This window comes from Ambystoma mexicanum, chromosome 7q, assembly GCF_040938575.1.
Source record: "Ambystoma mexicanum isolate Mex_15411 chromosome 7q, UKY_AmexF1_1, whole genome shotgun sequence".
Lineage (NCBI taxonomy): Eukaryota > Metazoa > Chordata > Amphibia > Caudata > Ambystomatidae > Ambystoma > Ambystoma mexicanum.
The window spans coordinates 705,652,028-705,678,334 of NC_090941.1; the positions used below are offsets into that span (position 1 = coordinate 705,652,028).

The 26,307-nt window shown below is 46.0% G+C and overlaps 1 protein-coding gene across 3 annotated transcripts in view; it reads left to right on the forward strand.

Moving 5' to 3' along the window:
* Nucleotides 1–26,307, forward strand: part of SKA3 (spindle and kinetochore associated complex subunit 3) — a 1,028,231-nt gene that overhangs the window by 138,330 nt on the left and 863,594 nt on the right. The gene's annotated exons all lie outside the window — the stretch shown is intronic.

Genomic DNA, 26,307 nt, shown 5'->3' on the forward strand with positions numbered 1-26,307 from the left:
CCCAGGCCTCGCATGTTTATCAATTAATTCTCCCCACTCCCTTTCATGGGGGCCTGCATGGATGTGGAACACTGCTGTTATTCTCTCCATAGTGTATATGTTCAAAGCCATATTGGTCCATTCCTTCTTGCAGGGGGGGGGATGACTTTTCCACTTCATAGTTAAGCAAGCCCTTTCTGCCAGGAGCAGGGAAGAGGACATCTTCTGCACTGTGACATAATCTCCCTCCTCCCCCTGTAGACAAAACAGGACCAGCATTGGCGACTTGGTTTGGGCAATCCAGTCAACCTCCTTAATCCAACCTAGGAATTCATACCAATAGAACTGCACTCTGGGGCATCCCCACCACATATGCCAATAATCAGCCTTGGCCCCTTATCCTTACCAACACAGGGGTGGTGGTCTGGAATGTTTTGGAGAGTCTAACTGGGTCATAATGCCACATGTAGAGGAGCTTAATGGCATGTAATTTATATTGACTGGAGTTTGAGGTCTTTGCCACCCCCTTACCTAATCTGCCCCACATCACCGGATCTATGTCAATCCCCATGTTTTGCTCACACTTAATTCTGAGCTGATCAGTGGACCACTTTCCCGCTTCCACCAAGGCCCCATACATTGCCGAGCTTAGACCCTTCATTTCAGTGCCTTTGTCCAAAATTCTTTCGAATGGGGTAAGATCACTCTGTATCTGTTCCCTCCATCGAGATCCCGATATCACTTTCTTCAGTTGAAGGTAAGAGAAAACTGAAAGCCTACCATTACCCAGGGCCTCCCCCAGAACGGTTATATTGATGAAGCTACCCTCCCTCCAGAGCTGCCCAATCCTCCAATCCCACCCCAAACCATTTCTGGAAGCGTACAGGTCCGGTATAGCCTCCCTGCCTCTGGTCACCCAGAGATGACCCAGTGTGGGGGCGAGGAGCACATTGTAACACCTCTCATATCTGCTCCTGGTCGCCAAATATGACATAGTTCCCACAATAGGATGCTCATGAATTCTGCGAGGAAGCTTACATCTCGGTACCCAAAGCCATTCCCCAACTGTGGCAGGGCGTAACTGAAAGTTATCGAGCAAGACACATGGGAGATCCTTTTGGGCCCTAAGATGAGACACGAGAACCCTAACTGGGCAGCTTTATCATAAAGTTTTGTGTCGGGCAGGCCTACTCCCCCTTTGTCTTTGGGCAGTACCAGTACTTTGTCTCTTCCCCTGCCAGATGAACCTGGCTACAGAGCCCTTTAATTCCCTGAAGAATGAATCTGGATGGGGAGCATCTGAAACAAATTGGAGCTTGGGGAGGTCTACCATTTTAACCGCATTGAGGCACCCCAACCATGATATAGGTAGTTTGCTCAATTTTTCCAGATCGGTCTTAATTTTGGCTATCTGGGTGTGGGGGGGGGGAGTTAGCCCAAAATAATTCACCTATGTCCCTTGGTTCATTGATTGCCAGGTATCCAAGCATTCCCAGGTTGACCTGAAAACCCAGGGATGGCCCGGTTCACCATTCATTCTTCGATCCAAACAGACCAGGACTGATTTTACCTTATTAATTTTGAATCCCGCCAAGGGGCTGTATTGCTCAATCAATTGGATCACCGCTGGTATGGAGGATGTGGGATTCCACAAATGTAGGAGAACATCATCTGCATAAAGGGCGATCTTATCTCCCACTTGGAGCCCCTCAATGCGGGGTACGCTGTAATCCTCTGGGATAGGAGTTCGACATAGAGGGCAAACAAAGTCTGGGAAAGGGGGCAGCCCTGCCTGGTACCCCCTCCCAGCCCAAACCACTGCGAGTACCCCCCATTAACTGCCACACATGCCTTGGGGGAGGAGCACACATCCATCACACCTCTGAGAAACCTTTCCCAAATACCACACTTGATGAGCACTGGTCTGAGGAACCCCCACTCTACCGTATCAAATGCCTTTTCAGCATCTACTGAAAGGAGGTAGTCGTCCCCGGGGCTTCATGTATCGCGTGTAAAGTTTTCCTCATTGTGTCAGCCCCCTGACGACCCTTAGAAACTGAACTAAGGTGGCGTTCCTATTGCTAAACTTACAGCATTGTCTTGGCCCACTGCTTTCGTAAACCATAATGAACCCATTTTACAAGACTACAGGGGTTTCCTAGAAGCATTTATGGATATGTTTGATAGACAACATGCAACCCAAACACTCTCTAATGATTTTCATTGACATTAGGCAAGGTAATAGAGATCTTCTGTCTTACATAGCTAAATTTCAGAACCTTGCAACCCAAACCTTATTTTCCAAAAGTGGTCCAAGTAACTCGATTCCAGCAAGGACTTAAAGAAGACATTAAAGAAGACAAGTAATGGCCCTCCCAGAACGGCTTTTGGTCTTTCCCTTGTGGCCCGGATGAACCAGAGAATGACAGGAAAGGAGAAGGACGGACCTCTGATTATAAAAGGTATCCAGTCTGAACAGAGACATAACCACCCTCTAACATTCCAGGAAATGGGGAACCAATGCGATTAGGTAGCATTACAGGCCCCATCACTCCCAAAGAGAGAAACTGGCGACAAAGACTTAATCTTTGTTTTTACTGTGGAGACTGCGTCATACCATATCCCAATGTAAGCAGAGAAATCCCAGTAAGTCAGAAAATGAAACAAGCTCGTTAAAATCCGGGAACGTTGTAACGACCCATGCTGTGCCTATTTCCTGAGTTGATAATGATACTTCACCTTCTCAAGCCCCACATTTCTTCATCTGTGTTTCGCTTTCCACACCTACCAAACAGTGGCCCCAAGTAGCAGCTCTTCTAGATTCAGGGGCCACAGGCTATTTCATAGACCTCATTTCCATCAAAAAAATGGATTTGAACTCCTGAAGGAGTTATTAGTCGATGGGTCTCCTCTCACTTCTGGCCCTATCACTCAGAAAGCCAAGCCATTATACATGGTATGTAACAAACTACATCAAGAAGGTATTCCCTGGTTCCCTACATCTTAGGTATTCCCTGGTTAACCTAACGTAACCCTTTGATTGATTGGGAAAACAGAACCCTTGTATTCGGATTCTCCTTATGGCGTTACAAGTGTAATCTGCTTCCAAAGTAGTCATATACTTCCGCTCTGGTTATGTGTCCGACTGTCTGGAGACCTTGTGTGCGTGTTACCAATTCTCCTGAAATCCCTACAGAATACCTTCATTTCAAAACCGTGTTTTATCCAGTAAAGGCTAGTAAACTCCTGCCACACAGGCCATATGATTGCTGTATCAATTGATACCTGGGGCTTGTATCCGCTATGGGAGAACATAGGCCCTCTCTGAGAAGGAAAACCTCATCCTCAAAGACTATATAGATGAGAATCTTAAAGTTTGTATATGCCATTCCTCTTCTTCTGCTGGAGCACCCATCTTTTTTTATCCCTAAAAAAGGGGAGTCATAACTTCGACTCTGTGTGGATTATAGGCAATTTAATGCTATTACAGTAGAAAACCTATACCCGTTACTCCTAATTCAAGTCATCCTAGACCAATTCAAGCACAGTAGCATATATACTAAATTTTATCTAAAAGGGGCTTATAATTTGGTCTGCATATATCCGGGAGATGAAGGGAAGACGGCATTCCGAAGTCTGTTTGGGCATTACGAGTATCTTTTTATGCCGTTCAGCCTATGTAATGCCGCGGCGGCTTTTCAACATTTTCTCAATTACATTTTTCCTTACATTCGATGTATACAGCGTCATATACCTAGACGACAAATTGATCTATTCAGATTGCTATCTAGAACACTTGAAAAAAGTGCCACACAGGTTGCAAATACATCACCTGTACACAAAACTCTCTAAATGCATATTCCATCAATCTTGAATTTCCTATCTAGGTTACATTCTCTCCCCTCAAGGAGGAGATGGATCCGGTTAAGATAGATTCCATTCTTTCATGGCCTCCAACCTCTTCACATCAAAATGTTAGAGCAATTTCTAGGATTTTCAAACTGCTTCTGGAGGTTCATTTCTGCCTACTCCAAGACACTACTTCTTTCAACCAGATTACTCAAGAAACCGGTCTCCTATGTCTGGAATAGACAAACCCAGGAGGCATTTGAGACCTTACAACACTTGTTTACCACAGCCCCGATCCTGAGACTTCCTGATACTGGACAGCCTTTCACAGTGAAGGCTGATGCATCGGTTTACGCCCTAGGGGCAATCTTGCTACAAAAAGATATGGAGACGGTGTAATGCTTGTCTCCAAATGCGAGCTAGAACAACATGGCATCCTTGTGCAGACATTTTGGACACTCATCTCCCATCACGGTAATACAAGCCTGCGTCTTTGCGGGCCTTGCAGAATAAACAAGTATTTCAGTAGCGAAAGCGGAGCAAGGTCATGTAACTACATAAATATTTTATTCTGAGTAGACTTGCTGTGGAGAATAGTTATAGAATTGTCCACTGAAGGACGAATACGGGAATGGAGTTGGGGCGTCCTGCAGGTGCATGATGAGGGGTTCTGGGAATGAATGGGAGTAGTGGGGCGCTGGGTTTTTCCACGTAATTGGCAGATCTAGGAAAATGGGAAAAGCTTGCGTGAGACTCTCGCGTGTCGAGAAAGAATATGTTTCTGGCCCTGTTGAAAGATGTTGTGCCCCGAGAAGATATTGATGGGATCGAAACACGAGAAATGTATTTGTTGTATGAAAAACAAGGCCTAGATTTGAAGGAGCGGTACAAGCAAGTGAAGCAACAGGAAGTAGATAAGCCGCAAAAGGAGGAGGATCCTTTTGGTCCGTCTCCGGAGATGGGAAGATGATGAGTCTTCCGACAAATTGGTGCCTTCCCAGCCTACTTATGCAGACTTGCGAAAGATGGTGAGTCCGATGGTGGAAAGGGAATCTAAACACAGGCTCTCTAAATACAAATAGGATGAGGGTCGAGCTCCGGTAGCGACAGCCCATGTTAAGGTGGACAGACGGCCTCATGTGAAAGTGAAATTGTTTTGGCATTAAGGGAGGTTCGAGCCTTAATTGATACCGGGGCAGAGGCCTCATTGATGAATGGGAATCCTTCCAGATTTAACGCAAGACATTTTATGATTACGGGATTGGGAGGTAAGGAAACCTCAGCAGTCCAAACGGAAATTGTCATGAAAATTGGTCAGTTGAAAAGAGACACATATCAGGTGTTAATTGTCCCCCTTACTGAATATATTATTGGATTTGACACTTTAGAGGGATTGACCCTTGGATTATGGGGTATGGCCACAAAAAGAGTGTCTATGAAACAATATCGGATTCCCGGTGGGCAGAAAGAAATTTTGGAAACCATCAAAAGGTATGTAGACGCTGGTGTGTTGTGATCTGTGATTACGGCTTGGAACAATCCTATCTGGCCTATCAAAAAAACGGACGGTACATACAGAATGACAGTTGATTATCGTGAATTGAATACATATACTCCTCCATTGGTACCGGCAGTTCCGGTTGCAGTTACCTTGATTGAAAATGTACAGAAATTTGAGGGTACTTGGTACGCGGTGTTGGATCTGGCTAACGCCTTCTTCACCGTACTGATTGCGGATGAATGCCAAGAGCAATTAGCATTTTCATGGAGTGGGAGGCAGTATACGTTTCAGCGTTTGCCAATGGGCTACATGCTTAGTCTAACAATCTGTCACCGGCTGGTGGCGGAACACTTAGACAAGATTCCATGCAAACAGGATGTACAGATTGTGCATTAAATTGATGACATATTGATTCAAGGTAAAAATGAGCACAGTGTGCAAGTGCACTTGGATCTCATTAGGGAAGGATTACGCAAGGCAGGTTGGGATATTAATGATGCTAAAACCCAGGGTCCTGCAGCGACTCTGTTTTTTCTGGGTGTACAATGTCACAGCGGGTGCCGCAAAACCCCTAAAACTATGGGGTGATGAACAGGAAACTGCGTTCCAATTGGCCAAGGAGACGATTCAGAAGGTGCTTGATTTATGGCCATTGAGGGATGGTGAGGTGGAATTGAATGTATCCGTACAAGATGCCTACGCCAACTGGAGCCTATGGCAAAAACAAGACATGAAACGGGTGCCGTTAGGATTCTGGAGTAGTAAGTTACCCGATGCAGGTGACAGATATACTCCCTTTGAAAAGCAGTTACTGGCATGTTACTGGGCACTCGTAGATACAGAACAAATGACAGTGGGTCATGATTTGTTGATTTGACCTGAAATTCCAATCATGCAATGGGTACTGAGCTCCCCTAAGGCAAACTGAATCGGTCATGCACAATAGGCTAGTATCATAAAGTGGAAATGGTATATTCAAGATTGTGCCAAGCCTGGTAAAGGTGGTGTAGCATAATTGCATGAGCTGGTAGCGGGAGTTCCACTCATAGACCGTGAGCCAGAGCGTGATGAGTCTCCTGTTGCATGGGGGAATCCCGTATGGAGAATTATCGAATGAACAAGTCGAGCATGCATGGTTTACAGATGGTGCAGCCAAATATAAGACAGAGGAGTTAGTATTCCATTAGAAATTGTGAAAATAATTACCTTGCAATGTCCAATATGTCAGCATTAGAAACATCAATCAGTTCCTCACATTATTCATGGTACATTGAAGCGAGGTAGATTACCTGGACAGATTTGGCAAATCGATTATATCGGTCCTATGCCCTCTAGTAAAGGATGTCGAGATGCATGCACGATTGTGGACAAGTATTCTGGTTACCTCATGGTTCTGCCACGTAAAAGAGCTACCCAATTGAATACAATTAAATTATTGGACCAGGTGGCCGTATAGTACAGCATCCTTTTGCAAATTCAAAGTGATAACGGATCTCATTTCAAAGGCAAAGTAGTCCTAGATTACTCTCAAGAAAAAGGTATCAAATATATTTTTCATGTCCCTTACCACCCGGAGGCTTCTGGGTTAATTGAGAGAATTAATGGGTTATTGAAAGAACAATTGCGCAAAACAGGTGATGGTACTTTGAAAGGTTGGCAGGAACGTCTCTTAGAAACTGTTCAAATTTTGAATAACCGTCCCATTGCGAACGGTGAAACTCCATTAATGTGCATGTTAACGCCAGCCTTGCAAATGAAACCAAATCGAGCTGTGGAAACTTTTTTGTATTGGGAAATATCCCCTGGTTCACTGGCCCCTTATTGTGCCACCCCGGAGTCTGCTGGGGTGGATTTGCATGCAAAGGAAGAAATTTGTCTTGAAGCCAGGGGTATTGCTGTGATTGATACAGGGATTGGAGTACAGATTCTGTCTGCACATATGTGATTAATTGCCCCAAGATCGGTTTTGGCTTTGAAAGGCATTCAAGTGTTGGGTGGGATTGTGGATGCAGACTACCAAGGTGTGATTAAGGTGATTCTCATTAACAGTGGGGAGAATATGCTACTGATCCATAAAGGAGATCGAGTGGCCCAATTAATACTAGTACCTGTAAAACTGCCCATGGTGAAGAAAGGGGAGCCACCCACGGTCTTAATTGTTTGTGGGGACAAGGGTTTTGGCTCATCAGATGCAATGGTCCCAGGTGCCAAGGTATGGGTCGAGAAACCTACTAGTCCGCCCATTCCGGCGGATGTAATGGCAGCTGGGGAAGATCAAATAGTTCTGGTTAAGGAACCAGGGAAAAGAAAATGGACCCATATCCCGGCTGACAAATGTTATTTTCGTGAGTGATGTACTCCATTGATAACTTGTTTTTGAATTCTGATGTTTTAGATCCCGAGTGCCTGTGTGCGGCACAGTGGAGTCCATTCAGGAGGGTCCGGTAACATGTCGGCGGATGTGCAGATGTGTCTATTCTCCAAGTGGAATGGGGGATATGGATGAAAACTGATTTTCCTCCTACCACCGTTATGCCAGAGGATGCATCTATTGCAGATTATCGTGGAGCATTGCGGAAACAGCGGGGACAACAACATAATGCTTTGCTTTTACCCCCTTCTGGGATTTTGACGTCCATTTCATATCCTGGTTCCTCAGCCCTGGTCAGACAGCCCGAAAACGTGTGGGTCTATTTGGCCCAGCGAGTTTTGAACACTTCACATTTCTGCTTGACTGATGCGCATAGCTCAGCAGATTTGATTTCAACATGCCTTGTGGCCATTCCAGCGCCTACCCCTGTTTTTAAAGGAGTTATTTGGAGTCTTGCATAATGATTCCTTGGTGGAGCAATTGGATATTCAGAATTCTTTCTTGGTGTACGAATATTGTTAATTCTGTGCTGAAACTAGCCACAAATAGAGAAACATTGCCCGTATCAGGACACATGACATCGCTCCTGCAGATGTCTGTTATCAATTGACTTGTGATCCGTCCTACATTGGGAAGTGTCAGCAGCTAATGATTGGTGTGAATGGAAAACAGACTGCTTTTGAGCAACGATTATGTACAAGTGTTTCTGTTAATGTTTCAAACAATATAGTATGTAATTTTACTGTTTTCACTGCTAGCCACCTGAACCATGTAAACCTCCCCCCCCTGGTTGGTTGTTTTCCTGTAGAAACTTCACGTACTCCTACATTCCTGCTAATATTTTAGGTGGCCCATGCGCTTTGACACGTCTTTGTTTAATCATGTATCCTTTAAAACCTACAGTTGGCCGTTCTATACTTGCTGCTTCATATACTGCCTTAGCGCCAGGCTGCAATTCTGAAGTGCATTTACTCTCTGAAGCGGAGGTATTAGCGCTAGCCATTTCCATTATCAGGATTTGGGACTTGGCGGCTGGGGGATATAAAACCATGATTAAATTAGCCTGTCTTGTGGTTAAAGGGCTTAATGAAACCTCACAAGCTTTAACTGAATTGTTGCTGGATAAGACATTTTAGGAAAGCTATTTTACAAAATAGAGAAGCTATAGATTATTTGTTTTTAAAGCATAATTTAGGTTGTGAAACGATGGAAGGGGATGTGTTGTTTCGACCTGGGAGATCACTCCCAATCTATTGAAAAACATATTCAAGGCATAAAGGATCTGGTTGCTCGAGTAACACAGGATCAGGATGGGGATTGGTGGGAGAACTTGTTTGCATGGATTCCTAAAGCACTACGTTATGCATTGATTTTGATGTTTTGGAATTGCTGTGGTAGTGATTTGTTTTGTTGTTGTGCTTCATGTAATCCTAATTTGTGGATCATGTTTGGACTTTTTTGGGGTCCCCTGCACGCTCGTCGGGTCATTATGGTAGTTGATTGTCCAAGGGGTGGAGTGTAATGCTTGTGCGAAATGCGAGCTAGAACAACATGGCGTTGGTGCGCGGCCATTTTGGGCACTCCTCTCCCATCGCAGTAATAAAAGCCTGCGTCTTCGCGCGCCTCGCAGAACAAACAAGCATTTCAGTAGCGAAAGCAGAGCAAGGTCACATAACTGCATGAATATTGTTGCTGAGTAGTCTTGCTGTGGAGAATAGTGATGGTATTGTCCACTGAAGGACGAATACGGGAAGGGAGTCGGAGCGTCCTGCAGGTGCATGATAAGGGGTTCTGGGAATGAATGCGAGGAGTGGGGCGCTGGGCTTTTCCACTCCTAACTGTTTTTTTCCACTCTCTGCCTCTTCCACTTGTCATCTGCTCTTCGGCCGAGGGCAGATGCATCTGAGAAGGGCAGGGACATGCCCCCCATAAGGAAGAGGGCATTCTGTGGCAGAGTTAGTTAGAATTTGGACCCCTGGGTGATGCATTCTCACTGAGAGGGAGGACGCTTCGCCTCAGACCCCGTTAGCACGAGTGATCTCTTCGCCTACCTGCTCCGGGACTAAGCAGTGTCGTAGTGGCCAAGATGAAGATGTCTTCTGCGTCTTTACTAACGGTGAAGCAATTGATATCTATATTTCTATATATCTAAGTGTATGTTTGTTTATGTATGCTAAGTTCATATATACATATATTGTGTGAATAAAGGGCCTATAACGAGCCATGTTCATTGTGTTTTACTATAACGATTATTCTATAGGTGATTTCTTACCTGTCTGAGTCCAATAACTTGTTTTGCCTGGGGCCGGGGAAACGTAAGTGTAAGTGTTCACCTCATGTGGCCAAGCAAAAGCAAAACAGACGGGTCTCATGCACCCAGTGGCATATCTTTCACAAACTCCCCCTAGCACAACTATGTTTTTTTCAAAAAAGAACGATTGACCATAAAAGATGCCTTCCTTATATTGAAACATCTTTTAGAAGGAGCTAAATACCCAGTGTCCGTTATCGGTGATCATTGCAACCTGGAATTCTTGAAGACCTCTAAAGCACTCCATCCGAACAAAAACACTGGATCCCTTTCTTATCTAGCGTCACGGTTACCTACAAACCCGGGGTAACCAATACTAAAGCTTGTGCCCTATCCCGACGATAAGAGTCAAGGGATTCCCTTTATATCTTTTGACACAATTATCATGTCTACAGATGTTCCATTAACACACTGGGAACAGGAATTAAAGGACGAATACACCCTTGAGAAGGTTCATGACTTCCTGTCTCAACGCCCATCTCATTGAGTGATCCAAGGACTTTACTTCCATGATACTTCATTTTGGTTACCTACTAAGCAGTATCAGATTTCTGCTCTCCAATGAGGTCATGATTTTCGCAGTGCTGGTCATTTTGTGGTTTTCAAAACGCTAAAGAAACTGGGAAGATTGGTTTGGTGGAAATCCATGAAAAAAGACGCCATGGACTACCTACAAGGATGTGGAGTATGTGCCCGGTCTAAAACATCTTGTAGTTCCCCAATAGGCCTCTTACATCCACTACCAATTCCTGCTGCTCCATAGCAGTGTTGTTCCATGGACTTTATTACGTTGCATTGACAAGATCACGTTTGAAGCTCTGGTTCTCTGCTAACTCCTCAGGAAGAGTTCCTATGCTAAAGAGATGGTCACAGCCTTTCCAGGAGGATCAAAGAAAGGGATTCCTGGGTGGGTCCCACATGGTGCTTTGTGGGGAGCCCATCTGAGACAAACTGAATACACACCCTGTCATGGACGAGTCACTGTGCAAAGTGGATAAACATGGTAAAAAGTCACTGCTGCCTCCAGCTTGTCAATTTAGGCCACCTAGAGTAACCAAAAATCCTCTTGAGTGTTAGGCTAGGACAAAACAAAGTGTACCCCATTGTACTGCATGTGAGATGCATTGTACAATGATAAAAAGTTACCACAAGTGATTATAATGATGTGTTATTTATATAGCGCCTTTATCCAAAGCGCTTTACAGAGCATATATTTACATACAATATCACCCAACCGAAATTGGTACTCGCACATCATTATCATTACCACAAGTGATAAGTTACTAAAAGTAGTAACCAAGTAACAAGACTAAGGGGCACTATGTTTCCCAGTACTGACAGCCTGAAGGACATTTTATTTATTCATTGTGCACTTATACAGCAAGTAAATTGTTTCGAAGCGCCCACAGGGCAACAGCGAGGGAACATGGGAATGAAATACAAATATATCAAAGAAATAGAGGAGGTCCTACTAGGCCTTGTGAGCATTCAGAATGTGCAAGTGTAGAGAGAGAGAAGGGAAGAGGGAGGGGGGTAAGTGCTAAGAGTACCACAGGGGGGGAAGTGCTGGGGTAGCAGCTGTTAAGTGACTTGTTAAGAGTGGTTAACTGCCACTAAAATAGTAAGTACAGGCCTGTGATAGCGCAGGCCAGTGGGTGCCAAGGTAAGTGCTGGGAGTGGGCAGAGGCTGAAGGTGATTGGGTGTGTAAATTGTATTATAAATTGTAATTGGTTATTTATAACACACTTACTACCCAGAGGTTTCTTTCTAAGCGCGGACGCGGGGATCGAACCTGTGTTACTCCTCGTCGCCTTGCTTCCAAGGCAAGCATGTTGCCCCTGAGCTAGCCTCCCGAGGTGTGAAGCCAGGACACAGAAGGACCCTGGTTACCAATCTCAGCAACTGTGGGATTTAGCAGAGGAGGGACAAAGGGAAGGGCGGGGGCGGGGTGAAAAGGAAGGTCTTGAGGAGCTTCCGGAATTTGAGGAGATCCGCTTCAAGACAAAGAGGGAGGGGGAGGTTGTTCCATAGGAGGGAGCCATCTGAGGAAAGAGATGGGCCACCAGCTTGCTGTTTAGGGAAGCGCTTGACACAGAGAATTGGTGTTGGAGGAACGGAAAGATATGGAGGGAGAGCATTTAGTGAGAGTCAGTTGTAGAGGGCATGGGCCATGGCCCCAGACAGCCTTATGGATGATGCAGAGGGATTTGAATTTGATCCTTGCAGCAACCTAGAACCGGTGGAGAGACTTCAGGGCTAGAGAGATGCGATCCCTGGGCTTGAGGCCAAGGATACGTCTTGCAGCCTATTCTGGATTAGCTGGAGGGGTCGTACAGCCGAAGAGGGTAGATTAAGGAAGAGGCTGTTGCAGTAGTCTAGCCTAGAGACAACCAGGGCTCTAGAGACATTGAGCTTCTGGGGAAAAGTGAGGAAAGGTGGAGTTTAACGTGGGCCTTCTTTGCAAGGTCCTGAAGGTGAGGGAGGAAGGAAAAATAGGAGTCGAAGACGACTCCAGTGTTTCTGGCTTCAGATGAAGGGGGAAGAGCCCATAGAGGGTGGGCAGAGTGAGGGGAAGAAAGAGGGAGTAGAGTCCCAATGGGAAGGATCTCAGTCTTGCTGGCATTGAGGCAGAGATCATCGGAGGCACACCAGGACTAGATGGCAGATGGGCAGTCAGGAATGATGGAGGAAGTAAGGAGAGGATCAGAGGGAGGTTTGAAGAAGAGTTGTGTCTCATTTGAATAACACTGGAAGTTAGGGGTGAAGTTGGAAATAAGGTGTTCAAGCGGAGGAAGATGGATGTTAAAGAGCCATGGAGAAAGGTTGGAGCCCTGGGAGACGCCATAGGTGGAGATAGAGATGGGGAGGAAAAGGAGCCCAGAATGACCTTGGATGGACGGTCCTTAAGGAAGGTCAGCCAGTCCAGTGCCCACTCCGAGATACCTAAGGTATTGTGGAGCCGTTTTATGAGGAAGGAGTTGTTGACCGTGTCAAATGCAGAGGAGAGATCAAGTACAATAAGCACAGCTGGAGAGTTGGAGTCGAGAGATGAGAGCAATTCTTCATTAGTGTTCAGAATAGGAATTTCCGTGCCTCTGGATGCCCAGAATTCAGATTGATGGTCATGCAGGCAACTGATAATTTCAGTGTGCTGAGTCATTTGGGGGAAGACCAGCTTCTCCAAGAGTTTCCCCAAGGAAGGGGGTGATGGAGATGGGGCATAGGTAGCCGGACAAGACAGGTTTGCAGAAGGTTTTTTCAGGAGGGGGCACACAAGGGAATGCTTGCAAAAAAGGGGTTGCAAAAATCGGCAATTGCAGGGGCAAGGGAGCCAATATTGTCCTTAATGGTTCTGGAGGGACAGGTGGAGACCTTTCTGGAGGCGACCTTCATGCAGCAGACAACTGTGGTAACCTCACCTGGTGTGATGGGAAAGAAGCAGGAGAGAAAGGCAGACGCGGGATGGGAGGCCATAGGAGGCAGGGGGGCAGAGGAGGGCGCTGGAGAGGGGCAAAGGGAAGCAAGGTTGTTCAGGATGTCCTGAGATTTAGCAGTAAAGTGTGTGGCCAATGCATTGCAAAGGGCCTGGGAGGGAAGAGGTGAGGTGTAGACTGTAGTAGGGTTGGCTAGTTCCTTGCAGATTAGAGTTCAGCCGTGTTGTTGGATGCACCAGAGATGCAAGCCTGGATGTGGGCCCTTTTTCTTGGAGCGAATGGAGACTCTGTATTGCCTTTGGAGTAGGCGACAGGCCAGATTGTCAGAGGGTGAGCCTGAGGTCTGCTACTTCTGTTCTGCTGAACTTGCGCTTCAGGGCTGCAAGTTTGGAGTTGTAACAGGTGTTACACTTGGAGGTTTCAGGCGGATCTTCCTGACTGGGGCAAGAATGTCAAGAGTGTTGGTGATGGCAAGATGGAGGGTGGAGAGAGCGGAGTCAGAGATGGAGGCTGCGGTGGGGAGAGAAGGGGGATGAAGCTAGATGCGAAGGCAGAAGGCAGCAGCTGACACTCGTTTCATCGGGCGGATGTTCGTGAACGAGGTGGGCAGGGCTGAGGGAGTTGCGGTCAGATGACCGCTAGTACCCAGTGGAGAGAAGAGAATGGTCTGACCAGGAGAGTGGGGTGATAAGTGGAGAGGAGAGCAAAAGATCATTGCGTATGAAGGCATTGAGAGTGTGTCCAGCCGAGTGAGTAGGGCTAGAGAGGTGAATGGATGGGGGACTGAAGTGTAGAGGTCACGGAAGAAAGTGGATGCTATGATTGTCAAGTCGAGGTGGGTGTTCAAGTCACCCAGGAGAAGGGAGTTTAGAGGTGGTTGTGAGGAGAGAGGATGAGAAATCGCACCATTCAGAGAGGAATAGGGTGGTAGAGCCAGGGTGGTCTGTAGATGGTGGCAATGGTCGGGGAGGAAGTGGGAGAGATGACCATCTTACAGACCAGGCTCTCGCTGGAAGAGTAAGGCTGGGTGGGTATGAGGGAAGAGGGGACCCACTCGAAAATAAGGGCAACCAACCCCGCCACCAGCACGGTTATGGTTGGTTGGAGATGATCTTATAGTCATCAGGGAGAAGGGAGTCAAGCAGTGACTGAACTGGCATTGAACCACGTCTCGGTAAGAGTGAGGATATCGAGGTCACAGTCTTCAGGGAAGAGACAGATGTTGGATGAGTGTTTCATTATGTGCATTAAGCGTGGCTAGATGCTAGAGGTCACTGCCTTTTGTATGTTTTCCGAGGACGGGTACAGCCACGTGGTACACCAGTCTGAGGAGGACGGATTGAGAGTAGAGGAAGGAGTAGCAGGTGGGGGAAGGAAGTTGACCAGGTGCGGCAAGCGCTTGTCAAAGAGGAGGAGGAGGTTAGGTTGAGGACCCTGAACCAAGATAGTGCCATTGTGATAAACATTAACCCATTAACGATACACCTGGATAAAGAGAAGCCAGCCAAGAGTACTTCCCATCTAGTGCCACCAATAATGGGTGAAGATGTGTGAGGAGAGAGATAAGATGAGGGGTCCATAAATCCGGAGAGTGGACAGCAAAGAGGATATCGGTGAAAATCTGTATAGAAGCTGCGCTGACATAGGTGTCTGAGATAGGTAGGCCAGGGTTAATGGTCAGGATGTTTTTTAAAAAATTTTTAAAAATGTTTTTTTTTTTTTTATAGCTTTCTTCTTCCAGACCTCTGGAGGGAAGGAGGGTAGGTAATAGTATAGCAGTTAGAAAAGATAGGAGAGATGGTGAATGCCGTAGGGGCAGCAGAGGATAGGAGTAAGATAGAGGAGGGGCTGCACAGCACAGTACTAGCAGAAGCTCATTGTCAGCTTGGTAGCCAAGGGAAGCAAGAAACCGATGCAATGGGAACACTTTAGTGCCGGAAAAAAGAAAGGGGTGCAGTGATGTTAAAAAAAAAAAAAAAAAAACACACCAAGATTCGAATTATACCAGAAGCACAGAAAAGCAGTGAAAAGGATTAAGCAAGGCAAGGAAGGCAGAATGGCATAGACACACCTTGGTTCAACAGCAGTTTAGGTTACTGGAAAAGAAAGCGATAGCAATTTGTAGTCATGACTCACAGGTAATCTTGATGAGTCCACAAAGTTCCAGAGGCCCACATTTGTGGGGCAACAGGCTGCCTGCATGCTGGCTGCTCCATGAGGTGCTGCAGAGGTGCAGAATGGAGGGGGGGCCATCTGAGGCCCGGAAAGGCACAGGCAGGGCCTTAGTAGTGTCAGTTTCCCCATGACAGATGTGCAAAAGCGAGTGTAGTGAAGCTTAAGGCTTCCCTGCATTGGAAAAAGAGCAGGTCAGAATTAAAATTAAAAGCAAAATGTTTGGGGGTCCATATAAATGTAAGGAAAGTTGCTGTAGAGAGAAATCTTTCCCAACTATGTGGATTCAGGACCTTGGCAAGACGCCCCACTTTCAACTATTCCTTCTCAAAGGAATTCTCCCTTTTTTGACTTTCCCCAGAATCTCAATGTCTCCACAGCTCTGGTTCTCTCTATGCTAGACTACTGCAATAGCCTTTTCCTGAATCTACCCTCTTCCTCTCTACGACCACTCCGGCTAATCCAGAATATGGCAGCAAGGCTTATCCTTGGCCCCAAGCCCAGGGACCACATATCCCAGCCCTAAAAGCTCTCCATGGACTCCCAGTTGCTGCAAGAGATCAAATTCAAATACCTTTGCATCATCCATAAGGCTGACTGGGGCCGGGGGACCACGCTATCTACAACCTGCTCTTACTAAATACCCTCCCTCTAGTTCTTTACGTTCCTCCGGTACCAACTCTCTGTGTGTTAAGCGCTTTGCTAAACGGAGGGCTGCCGGTGGCCCATCTCTTTCCTCGGCTGGCTCCCTCTTATGAAACAGCCTCCCACTTTTTCTTTGTCTTGAGCCAGATCTCCCCAAATTCCGGAAGCTCCTCAAGACTTTTCACCTTCTCTGCTAAATCCCACAGTTGCTGAGATTGGTGACCAGTGCCCTTATGTATCCTTCTGGGCTCTGGCCTCTCACACCCAATCACCCCCCACCTATGCCGATCCCAGCACTTGCATTGGCACCCGCTGACCTATGCCACTGTAGGCCTGCACCTCCGATCTACTGGCAGCTGACCTCTCCATAGCCCTTCCTCCACTGGGCACTTGCATCTGCTGCTCTCTCACGAGCACAGGCACTCCTAGCACTTATCCCTACTCCCTCTTCCGATTTCCTCTCTCTGCACTTGCACATTCTGAATGCTCAGAAGGCCTATTAGGTCCATCTTTATCCTTTAGTGTTTTAATTGTTTTTTAATCCCATGTTCCCTTCCTGTTGCCCTGTGGACGCTTTGAAACACGTTTTACTGTTTAAGCGCCTTAAAAATTTACAATAAATAAATGGTCTGTTTAAAAGGTTCACTACCGATGATCATGCATTATGATCACGCCCAACAGTCCGTTGATCCAACCTCACGTTCCATGGCCTACTAATGGGGAAATCAACTGGAACCTTCCAAAGTAGTTAAGAACCTTGAACTATTAATGGACAACGACTTAACACTAGAACCACAAGTCAACACAGTAAAGAAGTGCTTCTTCCACCTGCTTCTTCCACCTTTGCACTATCAAACGGATATGACCTTTTCTTATCTTCCCACATAGAACACTTGCTGTCATCTACCTTGTAATATCAAGAATATACAATGCCTACAGCATCTATCTCGGAATGCTGGGCTACCTCCCCAAAAACGACAGCGAATTCAGAACGCAGCAGCAATACTAATCTGTATACTCACTAAGAGAGAACATATCGCACTGGCATTCAGAACCCTAAACTTTTTTAATCTTCTTCAAAACACTATGCATAACTCACAGAGCAATCGACGAACAAGGAGCAGAATTCATACAGGAAAAAATCATTGTGAGGAGGTCAAAGAGGCAATAGAGATAAACGACGACCCCATTCTAACTTTCAGCCCCAGCCCCCAAAAGGTTAAATCAGCAGGGCAAAGTAAAACTACATGTCCCAAAACCCCCCTCGAGAAATGGAGCCAAGGTGGGGGAAAGGACAAAATGAACAAAGGGAAGCGGTATAGGTAGAACCCAGTCATACGGTATAGAGAAGTACAGGTTGGGATGGACAAACAGGGCATGGAATGGGGTGGATGGGGGAAGGAAAACTGGCTGCAGGTGTGGTAAGTGGGCATGAAAGGCGGGTGGAGGCTGAATGGAGGGGAGGAGCAGAGCATGGGTTAAAAGAAACCCCGGGAAACTCACCAGGTGTCTCTCATTAGAGCAGCAGCCCTGGCCGGATACCACAGAGGAGTAGGAGGAATCCCCAGGTGCTGTACATTGGGCGTACTAGGAGGCTGAAGGAGCGGCATCGCGAAGATCCTTATCAAGAGGCAGACTCTCTGCCAAGAAAGGCTCGAGGAGCAGCAGCGCAGAAATACACACCCGAGGCGGATTCACTGACGAGGGAAACCTGGCCATAAGCCATTTCAAAGGACAGTGCTTCCGTGGGTTTATATTTTTTTTCTCTTAGTTTGTTTTGAAATCCCGTTTTTTGGACAGCTGGCGAAGGAGCGGAAAGCTAGAAAAGGAATGTATGTGAGCTGTTTATGATTCATTCAAAGAGGTGAGAAGCCTAAGAGGACATTCCAATGAACTCTGAATTGATTAACCCTTTACACCGCAAGCCGGCTGAGCCAAAAATAAGCATGTTTTGTTGTTTATACTGAGGGGCTGGTGGAAATGTTAACACAGCAATAAATCTTAACTTGTTAACCCTGCATCTGACTACAGCCTACTACTTTACAATCATCTACAAACCAATTCCAACACTAAGGTCCAGCAATGACCTCTGCCTTGAACCAGAGCAGTACTCAAAATTGAAATTCGGAGGATCCACATTCTCCTGCATCTCAGCAAAACTTTGAGACTGACTCCCCAAGGAAATACGAAGAACAGAAGAACACCTAAAATTTGGAAAATGACTAAATGCATGGTTCTTTAACTCACTGAACTAAACGGGAAAATACTATTTAAGAGCAATGACCAACCACAACTCTAGGAGGGAGACCCAAAACCGAGACAACCGAAATCTAATGGACGGAAACTTGTTAACCCAAAGAAATAACAGGTAAAAGCACTATGCAAGGATACAAACCCAGCCAAACCAACCGAACTAGTGCAGCAAACAGCACGGATTGCTCTCATCACTAAACCAACTAAAAACCTTTCAGTGTCCTACGTACTCGCCCTCAACCACCAAACAAAACATACAACTATCTCTACAGCAGCAGAAACTCAAATGCGACAAACTGCACTTAGTCTGCAACACACAACAGAAACCTACAACCACAGACACATTGAGAAACCAGGTGGTGTCTCACCCACTAGTCCCTGGGGATCTGTCATCCAGGTGGGCAGGACCCAGCCATCGCTTTTGGATCCAGTTCCTGGGGGTGGACCAGTGCGGGAGGATCCCCTGGGTGAGGGGTCTTGTGAGAGTGGGATACCGGATGGTGAGACGCTGTATCCTCTTCCCTAGAACACCTTTACCCCATCCTACTGGGTAGGATATTTAGGAACTCTAACCCTCTCCCCACCTTTCTTTACAACACGAACACCGCGCTGTAAGGGAAAACTAACACCTGAGCCGTGTACCTAACATGTCCCAATACTATGGTCAGGCAATTATCGACCATCACTCACACCTGACTTCCATTACCCTTCCCCACACGGAAAAAAGGCGTAGCACGAGAGCACACTGAGCGAGGCAAAGCACACGAGGAAACAGCAGTTTGGAGACGGTAGCTGAGCAAGAGGGTAAAGACTGCAAAACTGAAGGGGATCATAAGGAGGGAAATTCCCTTGACCTTTTCGACAAGGATCCATTGCTTTACAGAGACCTTGAAAATAGAAAGCGTAAAACCAGGAACTAGGCTAAGAATCCTGCATTGTGTGTCGGAGATACCCGGGGTCCTCCCGTGTCAGTAATTAGGGGGTGGGGGGGAGAATCACCAAAGTTGGGGAGACCGTTACAAGACCAGTCTGTGTTGAAGCCAAGGTTGCAAGTAGCAACATTATTGTATGGCGAGCGCTGGAGCAAATATTGTTATGTTTGTGATAAGCGACTCAAGTGAAGTTAAACTGATGAGTGATTGAACTTTAAAGCAAGCTAAAATACCCTTGATGCAGTGGTCTGGCACCGGGTGGGTGCTCAATCGAATGTCTCTGTAAGGTATCTAGCCAAGAAGTGATAACTGTAGATAAAGTTGGTCCGAGTCCGCCGGAGGGAGACCAATTGAAAGAGAATGAATAAATGTGAATCAAAGTGGTCCTGCGATGGATCAAGCAAAATCCTGCGCATAGTCGAAAGTCTTTGATTTTAATGAAATGGAGAATTTTTGGAAAAGTACATGAATTTGGCCCGAGCCCGGCAGAGGGAGACCAATTGAAGGTTTTGTGTTAAAGTGGATCTGAGCCCGGCAGAGAGGGACCCGGGGTGAACAGTAAATCACCCGAGAAGTTGTATAAGTGAAAATCCACAGAAGAAAGGAGCTCTACTGTTTTGTCATGTTGCATCAGGCCCTCTGAAATAAGAGACTTTGAATGACAAAGAGACTTTGGCGTAGAATGCCCTGATGTTGCAGTCTTGAACTGCATCCCTGTGCTAGAGAAGCCAGAGAGTGTGCTAAGCTCGAGTGTGCACCTTGTCCCATGCTGAAAATGTGGGATGGGAAGCCAACAGCTTGAATATCCTGACATATCATTTCTTGAACACTTTTCTTTAACATAACGTTGTTCCCACACTATTTGTATTTAGAAGTAAGGATTGGCAATAGGTTTATTAGTATTAGCCCTTTTATTTTGACAGGACCTCACTATGGCTGCGTTCTTATTATTTGATGATCGTAGCTTGCTCCCAGCTTTAGATTTAGGATTAGATAGGAGTTTTTCAGACCCAATTGAAGTTCAATAAACACCCTTGAACTGTGATCACTTGTCTGTCTTAATGTTTGATACCATGTTTTCCTTGTAACACACAAACCACACCATACACGTTTGTACGTTAAAGTACCACCAAACCATCACCTACTACAAACCCAGCGCACAGTGACCGTTTTCCCCGAACTGACGATAACGGCACAACAATGTTCTCTTGTGCATTCTGTCTCTACCCCCTAACTAGCGCCTTTGCCCCTTCTTCCTTTTCAGATCCGCTAGAGTGACTGGAGACCAAGACAATGTCAGCTGTGCATGGTGGTATAAATCACAAAAACATAACCTGCATTATATACGTGTTAATATGTGTTCATTTGGTTAACTCTCATTTTTTCCATCCTGCTCAAGATCCTAACCCACCATTGCACTAGAATTGGGCCTGTTGGGGATTTCCACGATTGTGCCAGATTCAGCTGTGAGGCCATTAGGGGATAGGTGATTACTCTAGCTGTTGCACCTCTAAACTGATATGAAACTTCATCTGTGTCTCCTAGGATCACTACTTTAGGGTCGACTGGGAGATAGACATTTGCCATGTCTTTTATATGTCACAGAATTTCCATCCAATATACTTGAAATACAGTACATGACCACCACAGATGTCTGATTGTACCTTTTGATTTAACATCCCCTCCAGTCTTCACATCGATCCCCTGTAATCTGCTCAGTGACATATACCACCTGAAAAGGACCTTTTAAGAGCACTCTTTCACACTTCTTTGGGAGAATGTGTGTGCCCTTTCCCTGATGTGGTTTAATGAAGCTGCTTGCAGCTCGATACCTAGATCTGATTCCCACTTCTGCATGAATGGTAGTTTCTCTGTACTGACACTTGGATCTAGTAATCTGTAACGTTTGGCCGGCCGTCCTTTTGTAAGCCCCTCTATTAGAGTAAATTCAAGGCCTTTAGATTCTCTTGTGCCTCTTTTTTCACTTCAACGTTTGTGATCCATTGTGTGTAGCAGAATCTTTCAACTTCAGCAATGGAGAATTTGGCCTTACATTATTCAAAGGTTTACGGTATTGCATTCCATAAAGTTGTCCCAATCTGAGCTTTTCTATATTTTCCCAGGCTCTTAAGGGGTTTTGGACTCTGCCTGCAGTTAAATATTTTTTAAGGCTTGGTATCTTTAGCATTCTGAGCTCCCAATATGTGAGGGTGGCTTTAGAAGAGACTGCTTCACTTCTGGCTTTGGGCGATAGAAAAGGTAGGTTATCCAAACGGATGGAAATAGCATTCTGTTCTATACGTACCTATTTTTTTTATTTCCCAGCATCCAGTCGACTAATCTGCTGATCCTTTCAATTAAGGTACACACAGTCCCCCGCGGCCATGGTGAGCGAGTAGTGTTTTCCTAGCTATGCTTGGCCGTTTATTGGCCCAGATAAATGTGACCATCTTTCTCGTAGTCTGTTGATGCTCCTTAAGTCGATTTTTAACAGGGAGAGCATGATAAACGTATACCACTTTAAGGCTTGGGGACAATTTTGATCTGCTAATTCTGTGCAGCCACAGGATCTGCTGAAAATCCCATATTTACACTTTGAATAGAATTGGGAAATGTGCTTTGTATAGGCATCGTGGATCACTGTCCTGATGATTCCCAAGTAATTCAATGTTTCCTTAGCCCACTTAATTTGAAAGTAAGGTATAGTGTATATTGTATGGCTGGACTCATTGATATTCATTAGATCGATTTGTCATCATTTCTTTTTTTGTTTTTACTATTTATTATTTTCATCAATGATAGGCAACAACAAACAAGACAGTGGTTTGGTGATTCCACTCCCCTCCCCTTATGCCTACACCTTCTCTCAATCACATTTCCCATTGTCATTATACATTGAACATGTGTATCCTCAATCTGTGCATTCTCAATATCACAATTTCCTCAGTTCTGCTGCCCTCCCAATAGTCCTTCACTCCCTTTTGATATAACGGTGTACACCAAACCTCTCCATTACTGTCATCAGTATTTATAATCACACTGTCTCCTTCATAGAACCATGTTCCCCTTCTCGGGCCTTTAGAATCAGATATGATATGGCATTTATAACGTGCCTATGCACAAGTGCTTCAAGGCGCGACAAGGCAAGGGAGGGGAAACAAAGGGAGAATGGACAACGATCCTATTAGGCCAGGTCACATTCAGATCACGCAAGTGCGTGGGAAGGGGGCAGGGATAGTGCAGTACAAGATGATAGCAATAAGTAAGTGACGGTCAGCATGTGACAAGTGCATGGGTAAGTGCAGACTTCAAGGGGCTGGTAGGGGGACTGTAGGGATACAGAAACTGTCCCCAAGTGCAGGGGTTGCTAGGTGTGCAGTGCGGGTGTGAGACGCTGGCGGGGGAGGGACCTGGGGCCGAGATCAGAGGGTGTCCAGGTAGCCAGTGCAGTTCAGGGTACAGCCAGGAGGTCAGCAGAGGAGAGGAGGAGAAAAAGCAGAAACAAAGAGAAAGGTTTTGAGGTGCTTCCGGAACTGGAGATGATTCTCCACAAGTTTAAGGGAGGCTGTTCCAGAGGGAGGCACCAGCCGAGGAAAGAGATCTACCACCAACTCATTGCTTGGAGAAGCGACTGACCATGAGGGAGTTGGAGGCGGATGTTCGGAGAGCACAAGAAGGAAGATATTTAGGAAGAGAGAGTTGAAGGTATTGAGGCCCCTGGCCCCAGAAGGCCTTGTGGACGATGCAGAGGGTGTTTAACTTAATCCTCGCAGCCACTGGGAGCCAGTGCAGAGATTTCAGTCCTGGAGAGAGATGATCCCTGGGCTTGAGGCCAAGGACAAGTCTTGCAGTCCTGTTCTGGATAAGTTGCAGAGGGTGGAGAGTAGAAGCCGGTAGATTTAGAAAGAGGCTGTTGCAATAGTCCAGCCTAGAGAGAACCAGAGCTCTGGAGACGGTGAGCTTCGGGGGGAAGGAGAGGAAAGGAAGAATACCTCTGAGGAGGTGGAGCTGGTAGTGTGACTTCTTAGAGACGTCAGGGATGTGAGGAGAGAAGGAGAGTGTAGAGTCGAAGATGACCCCGAGGTTTTTAGCCTTGTAGGCGGGAGCAGGAAGAGGGCCAAAAGAGGCCGGCCAAAGGGCTACACGGAAGGCGGGACGGTGTGCTGATGAGGAGAATCTTAGTCTTACTGGCATTAAGACAGAGGTCATTGGCGGCACCCCACACCTGGATAGCAGACAGTCAGAGATGAGGGAAGGAGAGGAAGAGGCAGAGGGTAGCCTGAAAATGAGTTGGGCGTCATCCGCATAGCACTGAAAGTTGGGTCAGAGAGCGGCGATGCGGTGGGCAAGGAGCGTCAGGTATTGGTTGAACAGCCAGGGAGAGAGGTTAGACACCTGGGCGACACCACAGGTAGAGAAAGATCTGCTTATAAGGCCACAAATAACTGTGGGCTTAGCACAAGGGTGAACCATTCTCCTGTATTCCATTTACATTTTGTTGCAACAAAGAATATCTTCCTTACACTGCACCAATGTGGGACTTCTCGCTCTTCCCCACACCATTGACGCACTCCTTTTCGGTAAAAGTAACAATAGTCTGGTCAACTTCCGCACCCGCTCAGCAATCTGTTGGGTAATTCTAGTAGCACCACTTTCAGATCCTACATCATCATCTCCCCTATAATATCACTTAGTGTCCCAAAGACCCCCACCACCCCAAAAATGAAATATTGAAGGGCAGCTCCATGCTACATGTAAAAAGTCTACTGGGGTTGCAGCGCACCGTGCATATTCCCCTGGGATATCCGGGAACAATTTGTGCAGTTTCGCTGGCATATAATAGAATTGGTGTAGGCAATTGAAATTAATTAGCTTGAACCTACTATTAAGGGTGACCTTCCTTGTCTACGCACAACATTATTTCCACATATCATCAGATGTAGTATCACCCAGAGATTCCTTTGTGTCGTCAGGATGACTCTGCCCACCGCAGCTTACTTTCCTGTGCTTTGCAATATAGATCCGATACAATGTTACCAGCTCCCTCCCTAACACTCCCTCCAGCGTATCGCCTACCGCCGGGTCGTCCGGAAAGGTGGAGAATAGGCCCTTCAGAGTGTCCCTCAACCCGAATTACAGAAATAAATCCAACGGTTTAATGACCCCGATTTTAAAAGGTCACGAAAACATGCTATACCCAGCCGTTTCATGCATTGCATGTATCCGAGCTCACTAGTCAATGGTAGCCCTGGAATGTGAGTGACTGGGAGTTTAGGGGAGTAAATAAGCTCCTCTCTCCCACTCTCCTTAATGCGAACGCACAATCGCCAAGATAATATTTGTTAATTTACATGACCTTCTAGGGGCAGTTAATATTATCGCCCATACAAGAACGGTGCCGCCAGCACCCATTCCATTTCCACATTCCTCCATTCTGCCCCTCTCTCAAACCAGTATGCCAGAAACCCTGGGTGAGCCACCTCCATAGTACAATTCGAAATCTGGTAAAGGGAACCCCTCCCCTTATTTAACGGTGCAACTAGTTTCTTCCATAACATACGTTCCTGTTTGCCCGCCCAGACAAACCTAGATATTTCAGATTGCACTTCCCAAAAATACAACTTCGATACCACTATAGGATCATTTAAGAACACATAAAGAAATCGCGGGAGCAAGAGCAACGGGATTCTTCCGAATAGATTAAGTGGGGGGCTCATCCATCTACTTGGCACCTTTCATGTGTGTTCCAATACCGTTTCATAATTCTGCTTATACAAAACCTCAGGGGAACCCACAATGTCTATCCCTAAATATCGGGTATAGCTCATGTGCCACTGAAACCCAAATCCGTCTGCAAACTTCCCTGTGCATTCTGTAAGTGGGAAAAGCACTCATTTCGCTACATTGATTTTCAAACGAGTGAAGTCTCCAAATTCCAATACCTCCTGCATAATTTGCCCTAGTTTGTTGTGCGGGTTATTGACATACAACACCATATCATCTGCATTTAGAGACCACCCCCCTATGCTTGAACAGTTGTATCCCCTATGTATATGCGTATCACTTATTATCTCCTCTAGTGGTTGCATCGCCGAAGCAAACAGCAGGGGCGACCACGGTCACACCTCTGCCTCCTGCCTCTCTCTAGTGGAATAACTGGTGTAAGCTGGCCATTCACCTTAATCTGTGTGCTAGGCAAAGTGTACAACAAAACCAAAGATAAATCATGCTCTCCCATACTTCGTAACGCCATAAATAAAAAGGGCCATTCCACTGAATCAAATGCTTTTTCTCCACCTAGCAGTGCCGCTACTATAGAGTCCACCTGTCGAACAGCAGACATTAACCCAAATATTTGCCACAAACCATAGGAAGTGGACCGGAATAAATCTGGACTGATCCGACATCACACATTTATGCATCAGGAGTATAATTCGCTTGGCTGATAATTTAGCCAGTGTTTTGTTATCCAAATAAGCGATACGAAGAGCATTCTTCTGCCCCTTCACCCGGTTTCAGTAGTACAGTGACCATCGCCTCCCTCATAGTCTAGTAACCAACCATCTCATAATGCTTATTGCTGCACTCCCAAGAGATGTGGTGCCAACTTCCCTGCAAAACATTTATAAAACTCAGCCGTGAGGCCGTCTGGTCACGGAACTTTCCTGGATGACAATGACTTAATCGCCTGAAGAATCTCCCATTCTTTAACGGGTTGGTATAGTCACTCTCTCTTTATTACTACACCATTACAACTCGGCTAAATCAAGAAAACTGCTTATTTCAGAATGTGAGACCCAAGTCTGTGCAGACTAAATACGGTGTTGAATGTACTAAATTTGTGAAGAATATCCACATC